The following is a 9,691-nucleotide window of genomic DNA, read 5'->3' as shown; positions in this document are numbered from 1 at the left end:
AAGTTACTAAACATACAGACTACAACGGCCTTCAACAATCAACAAAACAGCAAACCCTGAAAAAAGAGGAGAATCTGATTTCCACAGTTACCACACTATAATATTCAAAAGTACAGTTTTCAACAAAAACAAATCACAAAGCATACCAAAAAATGGGAAAGTAGCAAAATAAATGGATAGAAGCCATCCTCAAGGAAGTCCAGACAATGGACTTGAGACAAAGACTTTAAGAGGCCAGGCACAGTGGCTCATGCCTGTAATTCCAGCACTTTGGGAGGCTGAAGCAGGCGGATCACAAGGTCAGGAGATCGAGACCATCCTGGCTAACACGGTGAAACCCCATCTCTACTAAAAATACAAAAAATTAGCCGGGCGTGGTGGTGGACGCCTGTAGTCCCAGCTACTGGGGAGGCTGAGGCAGGAGAATGGCGTGAACCCAGGAGGCAGAGCTTGCAGTGAGCTGAGATGGCACCACTGCACTCCAGCCTGGGCGACAGAGTGAGACTATATTTCAAAAAAAAAAAATGCTGTATGAAATATGTTCAAAGAGCTAAAAGAAAACTTGGACAAAGTACTAAAGAAAATCAGGACAGATATATATTTGAAATTTTTAATATCAATAAAGAGATAAAAATTATTTAAAAGGGAAAAAGGAATACAAAAATCAAATAGCAAAAAGGTAGAAGTAAGTTCTTCCATATCAGTAATCACTTTAAATGTAAATTGATTAAATCATCCAATCAAAAGGCAGAAATTGGCAGGATAGTTAAAAAACATGATCCAACTATATGTTGTCTGTCTACAACAGTCTCACTTTATATTTAAAGACACAAATAGGTTGAACATAAAAGGATGGAAAAAAAGCATTCCATGCAAATAGTAACTAAAGGATAGCAGGGTGGCAATATATGTATCAGAAAAAACAAACTGTTACAAGTAACAAAGAATGAAATTATATATTGATAAAAGGGTCAATTCATTAATAATGTATAATTATTATAAACATATGTGCAACAAACAGTTAAAACCTCAAAATATGAAATAAACTGACAGAAATGAAGGAAGAAATACACTGTTCTAAAATAACAGTGGAAGACACAATACCCTATTCTAAATAATGGATAGACAGAAGATGAATTAGAAAGTAGAGAATTTGAACAGCACCAACAAATATAGAACACTCCACTCAACAACAGCAGAATACATATTCTTCTCAAAACACACATTCTTCTCAAGTGCAAATGAAACATTCTCCAGAATAGACCATATGTTAGGTCATAAAACAAGTCCCAATAAATTTTTTAAACATTGAAACCATACAAAGTATCTTCCTCGACCACATGCAATGAAGTCAATAACTAAAGGAAAACTGGAAATTTTGCAAATATGTGGAAGTTAAATGACATAAGCAACCAATGAGTCAAAGAAGAAATTACAAAGGAGGTTAGAGTATACTTAGAGATGAATGAAGATGAAAACACAGCATACCAAAAATTTGGGAATAAAGTGAAGACACTGATTAGAGGGAAATTTGTAGTTCCTTCCTTCCTTCCTTCCTTCCTTCCTTCCTTCCTTCCTTCCTTCCTTCCTTCCTTCTTCTTTCTTTCTTTCTCTCTTTCTTTTTTCTTTCCTTCTTTCTTTCTTCTTTTTCTTCTTTCTTTTCTTTTCTTCCTTTCTTCTTTCTTTTCTTCCTTTCTTCTTTTTTTTTTTTTGACAGAGTCTCCCTCTGTCACCCAGGCTGGAGTGCAGTGGTGCAATCTTGGCTCACTGCAATCTCCACCTCTCAGGTTCAAGCAATTCCTGTGCCTCAGTCTCCTGAGTAGCTGGGACTGGAAATTTATAGTTCTAAATGCTTACATTAAAAAATAAAAAGAGAGAGCTCAAGTCAACAACTTCACTTTACCCATTGAGGAAAAAAAAACACACTAAACACAAAACTAGCAGAAGGGAGGAAATAATATTAGAGTGGAGATAAACAAAATGGAGAATAGAAAAACAGTAGAAAGAATCAATGAAACCCAAAGTTGGTTCATTTTTAAAAATCAACAAAATTGACAAACTTTTGCCCAGAATGACAAAAAAAGAAAGAGGAAATACGCATGTAAGTAAGTAAAATAGGCCGGGCACAGTGGCTCACGTCTGTAATCCCAGCACTTTGGGAGGCCGAGGCAGGCGGATCACCTGAGGTCGGGAGTTCAAGACCAGCCTGACCAACATGGAGAAACCCCATCTCTACTAAAAATACAAAATTAGCCGGGTGTGGTGGTGCATGCCTGTAATCCCAGCTACTCGGGAGGCTGAGGCAGGAGAATCGCTTGAACCAGGGAGGCGGAGGTTGCAGTGAGCCGAGATTGAGCCATTGCACTTCAGCCTGGGCAACAACAACAACAAAAAAAGTAAGTAAAATAATAAATGAAAGTGGAGATATTACTACCAGCCTTGCAAAAATAAAAATTATTACAAAAGAATATTATAAACAATTGTTCATGAATAAATTAGATTAAGTGGACAAATTCCTAGAAACATAAAAATTCCCTAAAGCATCTCAAGAAGAAATAGAAAATCTTAACCTACCTATAACAAGTAAAGATTGCAATAGTGGTGAAAAACCTCCCAACAAAGGAAAAACCAGAGCCAGATGATTTCACTTAAAAATTCCAATAATTTTTTTTTTTGAGACGGAGTTTCTCTCTTGTCGCCCAGGCTGGAGTGCAATGGCACGATTTTGGCTCACTGCAACCTCCGCCTCCCGAGTTCCAGTGATTCTCCTGCCTCAGCATTCCAAGTAGCTGGGATTACAGGCACCTGCCACCATGCCCCAGGTAATTTTTGTATTTTTAGTAGAGACGGGGTTTCACCACGTAGGCCAGGCTGGTCTTGAACTCTTGACCTCAGGTGATCTGCCCGCCTTGACCTTCCAAAGTGCCGAGATTACAGGCATGAGCCACTGTGCCTGGCCAAATTCTACCAAATATTTAAAGAAGAATTAAAGCCAATTATTTTCAAACTCTTTCAAAAAATAGAAGAAGGGAGAATACTTTCTAATTCATTATTTGAGGCCAGAATTAACCTGATACTAAAGCCAGATGAAGACACACAATGTAAAAAAAAAAAAAAAGAAAGAAAGAAATTACAGGCTAACATCCCTTATGAAACTCTTCAAGAAATAGAAGGGGGAATACTTTCTAACTCATTCTTTGAGGCCAGAATTAACCTAATACTAAAGCCAGATGAAGGCATACAATGTTAAAAAAAAATACAGACTAAACTCCCTTATGAATTTAGAGGCAAAGGTCCTCAACTAAATACTAACAAAGCAAATCTAGTCACATATTAAAAGGATTATACATCATAATCATGTAGGATTTATCACATGAATTGAAGGAACATTCAGCCTAAGAAAAGCCAACCAATTTAATACATTACATTAATAAGAAGGAAGAGGAAGAACCCACATGGTCTTCTCAATTGAGATTGGAAAAGCATTTCACAAAATCTATACCTTTTGATGATAAAAACACTCAGAAAACTAGGAATAAAAGGAAACTCTCAACATGAAAAAGAACATTTATGAAAAAACTCACAGCTAACATACTCAATTGTGAAAAACTGAAAACTTTTCCCCTTTAAGATCAAGAACAAGACAAAGATGCTGACTGGGAGCAGTGGCTCACGCCTATAATCCCAGCACTTTGGGAGGCCAAGGCTAGCGGATCACTTGAGGTCAGAAGTTCGAGACCAGCCTGGCCAACATAGCAAAACCCTCTCTCTACTACAAATACAAAAATTAGCTGGGTGTGGGGGTGTGCACCTGTAATCCCAGCCCCTCAGGAAGCTGAGGCAAGAGAATCACTTGAACCCAGGAGGCAGAAGTGTCAGTGAGCGGAAATCATGCCACTGCACTCCAGTGTGGGTGACAGAGTGAAACTCTGTCTCAGAAAAAAAAAAAAAGACAAAGATGCCTAGCTTCATCACTGCTATTCAAAATTGTACTAGAAGTTCTGACTAGAGCAATAAGACGAGAAAAAGAAATTAAAACATCAGAATTGAAAAGAAGAAATAAGGCCGGGTGAGGTGGCTCATGCCTGTAATCCCAGCAGTTTGGGAGGCTGAGAAGGGTGGATCACTTGAGGTTAGGAGTTGAACACCAACCTGATTAACATGGTGAAACCCCATATCTACCAAAAAAATATACAAAAATTAGCCACGTGTGGTGGCGGGTGCCTGTAATCCCAGCTACTCGGGAGGCTGAGGCAGGAGAATTGTTTGAACCCAGGAGGCAGAGGTTGCAGTGAGTCGAGATGGAGCCACTGCACTCCAGCCTGGGCAACAGAGTGGGACTCCATCTCAAAAAAAAAAAAAAGAAAAGAAAAGAAGAAATAAAACTACCTCTATTCACAGATGACATGATCCCATGTATTTAAAAATCCCAAATAATCCACAAAAAAAGCCATTAGAGCTAATAATCAAATTCAGCCAAATTGTGGGGTACAATGTCAACACACAAAATCACTTGTATTTCTATTCGACAGAATCCAGAAAGGTGATTAGGAAAGAAATTCCATTAAAATGGCATCTAAAAGAATAAAATATCTAAAAATAAATTTAACCAAGGAGTTGAAAAACTCGTACACTGAAACTAGGAAACTTTGATGAAATAAGTTTAAGAAAACCTAAATATACAGAAAGCATTCTATGTTAATTGGTATGAAGCCTTAATATTTTTTAAAACACAGTACTTTCTCAAATGATCTACGGATTTAATGCAATCCATATCAAATTCCAACAGTTTTTTTTCTTACAGAAATGGGAAGGCTAATCCTCAAGTTTTTCTTTAATCCTAAAATTTATATGAAACTACAAGGGGCCCTGAATAGCTAACGGAATCTTGAAAAAGTTGAAGAAAGTTGGAGGACATTTTTCTCAATCTCTAAAATTACTATAAAGGTACAAAAATCAAAACAGTGCAGTACTGGCATAAGTATAGACATATAGATGAATGAAATAAAATTGAAAGGCCAGAAATGAACGCAGCCATCTGTGGCTAATTGATTTTTGATAAGGATGTTAAAACCATTCACTGGGGGAAAGAATAGTCTTTCCATCATATGGTGCCAAGACAATTGAATTTCTATATGAAAAGAATAAAGTTGGACCCTTATCTGACACCATGTACAAAAATCAAGTCAAAATATATCAACCTTGTTTGCACATGTTACTAAAATTTTAAAAAATACCAATCTGGGCAGGGCACCAAGGCTCACGCCTGTAATCCCAGTGCTTTGGGAGGCCGAGGTGGGCAGATCATGAGATCAGGAGATTGAGACCATCCTGGCTAACACGGTGAAACCCCGTCTCTACTAAAAATACAAAAAATTAGCCTGGCATGGTGGCACACGCCTGTATTCCCAGCTACTCAGGAGGCTGAGGCAGGAGAATGGCTTGAACCTGGGAGGTGGAGGTTGCCGTGAGCAGAGATCACACCACTACACTTCAGCCTGGGCAACAGAGGGAGACTCCATCTCAAAAACAACAACAACAACAAAAAAGTATCAACCTAAATATAAGACCTAAAACTGTAAAACTCTCAAAAAAAAAAGTGAAAATCTTCATAATCTAGTATTTGACAATGGATCCTTGGAAAGGAAACCAAAAGTAACAAAAGAAAAAATAATAGGTAAATTGGATTTCATGAAAATTTAAAACTTTTATGTATCAAAAAACATCATGGTTCGGATGCAGTGGCTCAAACCTGTAATCCTAGCACTTTTGGAGGCTGAGGTGGGTGGATTACTTGAGACCAGTCTGGCTAACATGGTGAAACCCCATCTCTACTAAAAATACAGAAATTAGCCGGGTGTGGGGGCATGTGTCTGTAGTCCTAGCTACTTGAGAAGCTGAGGCAGGAAGATCACTTGAACCCAGGAGGAGGAGGTTGCAGTGAGCTAAGATCGCAACACTGCACTCCAGCCTGGGCGACAGAGCGAGACCCTGCTTCACAAAAACAAACAAACAAACAAAAAGCCATTACGAAGAAACAGAAAAGACAAGCTACAAAATGGGAGAAAATAGTTGCAAATTATATATGATAAGGAGTTAGTATCCAAAATATATAAAGAATTGCTACAGCTCAGCAACAAAAATATGAATAACCTGAGTCCATTTTGTGCTGCTATAACAGAATACCCAAGAGTAGGTAATTTATGAGGAACAGAAAAGTATTGGCTTACACTTGTGGAGGCTACAAAGTCCAAGATTAAGAAGCTAGCATCTAGTGAGGGCTATCTTGATGTGTCATCGCATAGTGGAAGGCTAGAGGGCAAGAGAGGGTGAGAGAGAGAGAAAAGGGGACCAAACTTGCTCTTTTATAATGAACCTTTTCCCACAATAACAAACCCACTCCTGTGTTAATACACTTCATGACCTAAGCACCTCTCATTAGGTCCCACCTCGCACCTCCCAATTGTTGCATTGGGGAGTAAGTTTCCAACACACTTTTGGAGGGATACATTCAAACCACAGCACAACCCAATTTAAAAAATGGACAAAGTACTTGAATAGACATTTCTTCAAAGAAGACATAAAATATCAAATAAGCACATAAAAATATGCTCAACATTTTTAGTCATTAGGAAAATGCAAAACAAAACCACAATGAGCTACCACTTCACAACCATTAGGATGGCTATAACCCAAAAATAGTGGAGTATTGGTGAGGATATAGAGAAATTGGAGCTCTTTGAACTGTTGATAGGAATATTAAATGGTACAGGCACTTTGGAAAGCAGTATGACAATTCCTCAAAAAATTAAAAACCAAATTACCATGTGATCTGGAAATTTCAATCCTGGGTATATACTCAAAGTAATTGAAAGTGGAGTCTCAAAGAGATACTGATACACCCATGTTCACAGCAGCATTGTTCACAATAGCTGAAAGGTAGAAGCAACCCAAGTGTCCATCAAAGGATGAAAGAAATATACTAAATGTGGTATAGACATACAATGGAATATTATTCAGCCTTACAAGGGAAGGAAATTTTGACACAAGCTACAACCTGGTTGAAGCTTGAGGACATTATGCTAAGTGAAATAAACCAGTCACAGAAATACTGATACTGGCCAGGCACAGTGGCTCACACCTGTAATCCCCAAACTTTGGGAGGCTGAAGTGGGTGGATCACCTGAGGTCAAAAGTTTGAGATCAGCCTGGGCAACATGGTGAAACTCCATCTCTACTAAAAATACAAAAATTAGCTAGGCATGGTGGCACGCACCTGTAATCGCAGCTACTTGGGAGGCTGAGGCAGGAGAATCGCTTGAACCTGGGAGGCGGAGGTTGCAGTGAGCCAAGATTGTGCCACTGCACTCCAGCCTGGATGAGACAGCAAGACTCCAAAAAAAATAGAAGAAATGGAAGGAAGGAAGGAAGGAAGGAAGGAAGGAAGGAAGGAAGGAAGGAGGGAAGAAACTGTATGATTAACTTGTATGAGGTACCTGAAGTAGTCAAATTCATTGAGACAGAAAGAAAAATTATGGTTTCCCTAGAGCTGGTGGAAGGGCAAAATGAGGAGTTGTTATTTAATGGGTATAGAGTTTCAATTTTGCAAGATGAAAAGAGTTCTGGAGATTGGTTGTATAACAATGTGAATATGCTTAACACTACAGAATTGTAAATCTACAAACTGTTAAAATGGTAAATTTTATGTTATGTGTATTTGTTTTTGAGGAGTCTCATGCTGTCACGCATGCTGGAGTGCAGTGACATGTTAAGTGTATTTTGCTACAGTTAAAAATATACAAGTATTAAAAGCTTTGAAAAAGAATAGAAAGTAAATGTTGAAAAGTTGTGGGGAAATTCTAAGTTTCATACATTGTTGGTGAGAATGCAAAACGGTGCAGATGCTATGGGAAGCAGTTTGGCAGTTCCTCAAAAAACTAAACATAGAATTACCATATGACCCAGCAATTCCATCCCTTGATATACACCCAAAAGAATTTAAAACAGGTATTCAAACAGATTCCTCTATGCCAGTGTTCACTGCAGCATTATTCACAATAGCCAAAATGTGGAAACAACTCATATGTCCATCAACAGATCAATGGATAAATAAAATATGGTATATACATACAATGGAATATTATTCAGTTGTTAAAAGGAATGAAGTTCTTGTATATGCTGTAATGTGAATGAGCCTTGAAAACATTGTTAATGAAATAAGCCAAAAACAAAAGGACAAATATTATATAAAGACACTTACATGAAATATTCAAAATGGGCAAATTCATAGAGACAGAAAGTAGATTAGAAGTTACCAGGGACAGGAGGGAGGCAGGGAGTAGGAAGTTATTGCTTAATGGTTACAGAGTTTCCGTTTGGGATGATGAAAACGTTTCAGAAATAGATAAGTGGTGATGGTTGCACAACACTGTGAATGTAATTAAAGCCACTGAATTGAACACTTGAAAATGGTTAAGTTGGAAAATTTTGTGATATGTATTTTTCCGTGGTTAAAAAAATACCAAAAAGAAAAAAATGGTAATAACAGCTACAATAAATATAACTCTTATGGCTATAATCTATTATAACCATTTATGAAGTACCTACTCCATGCTAGGTCTAGGTACCGGGAAAATAGTAGTGAAGAACATTCTAGTGAGAGGAGACAGACAACATACACACAAATAAGTTGTCAGGAAATCTACTTTTCTTTTTTTAGGTGGAGTCTTGCTCTGTCACCCAGGCTGGAGTGCAGTGGTGCGATCTCAGCTCATTGCAACCTCTGCCTCCCGGGTTCAAGCGATTCTCCTGCCTCAGCCTCCCGAGTAGCTGGGACTACAGGCACATGCCACCACATCCGGCTAATTTTTCGTATTTTTAGTAGATGGGGTTTCACCGTGTTAGCTGGGAGGGTCTTGATCTCCTGACCTCGTGATCCGCCCGCCTTGGCCTCCCAAAGTGCTGGGATTACAGATGTGAGCCACTGCGCTTGGCCAGGAAATCTACTCTTTATCCTTAATACTATTATGGCCCTGAGACCATGAGGTTTCTGTTCTCCATGACCACTTGCTGAGGCCTGGCTTGGGTCAAGCCCTAGAGACTAGGTTGTAGAGCTACGTGCTTTATATGTGATCAAGTTCACAGCAATGGGCATTTCCCGTACAAGCAGTCTCTGCCCCTCCCTTTCCTCTGCTCTTTAAGAGGTCAATTTTGCCTTGTTCTGGGCAGGCCTGAGCCTTAAACTCAAGAGCTGCCTTGGAATAATGGAGCCCAGGGTAGGCATGGAAACCCTATATCCCCTTGCATTCTGGACACTTCACTGGCCTTTACTTCTCCTTGACCCAGTTCCTTAGGTGCATAGAGTGTTCTTGGCATCTTCCCCTGGTTTTTACCCAGGCCTGTCTGATTGGCTTTCCAACCATCTCTTCCCTTCCCTACTCCCCACCAACCCCTTCAGGGACTTTGTATATATAGCTCCAGGGCTCTCAACATAATGAGAGCCCTGGAGCTATAAATATAATAAAAAATAAAATATAAATGAATAAAAAATAATGAGCTAATACAAGCCCCAGTTAAGTTATCAATTGGCTTTTTGGTGTTTTGGTGTTAAGCAGGCAAAACCAAACCAACAAGACATTTATTCTTCAGTTTGGTAAACATTTAATGAGGTCTGTCTCAGGTGTTGGCAATT

General features: G+C 38.8%; 1 long non-coding RNA gene across 1 annotated transcript in view; it reads right to left on the bottom strand.

Annotated features, from left to right (window-relative positions):
• Positions 1-596: 596 nt before the first annotated feature.
• LOC105738090 overlaps positions 597-9,691 on the bottom strand; it is a 31,732-nt gene continuing 22,637 nt past the window's right edge. Inside the window, exon 4 of the long non-coding RNA XR_004028671.1 lies at positions 597-1,852. This is a non-coding gene — a long non-coding RNA (uncharacterized LOC105738090). The remainder of the gene's footprint in view (positions 1,853-9,691) is intronic.

The sequence above is a fragment of the Nomascus leucogenys genome, chromosome X, assembly GCF_006542625.1.
Source record: "Nomascus leucogenys isolate Asia chromosome X, Asia_NLE_v1, whole genome shotgun sequence".
Lineage (NCBI taxonomy): Eukaryota > Metazoa > Chordata > Mammalia > Primates > Hylobatidae > Nomascus > Nomascus leucogenys.
This window is presented reverse-complemented; position numbering and strand designations above follow the sequence as displayed.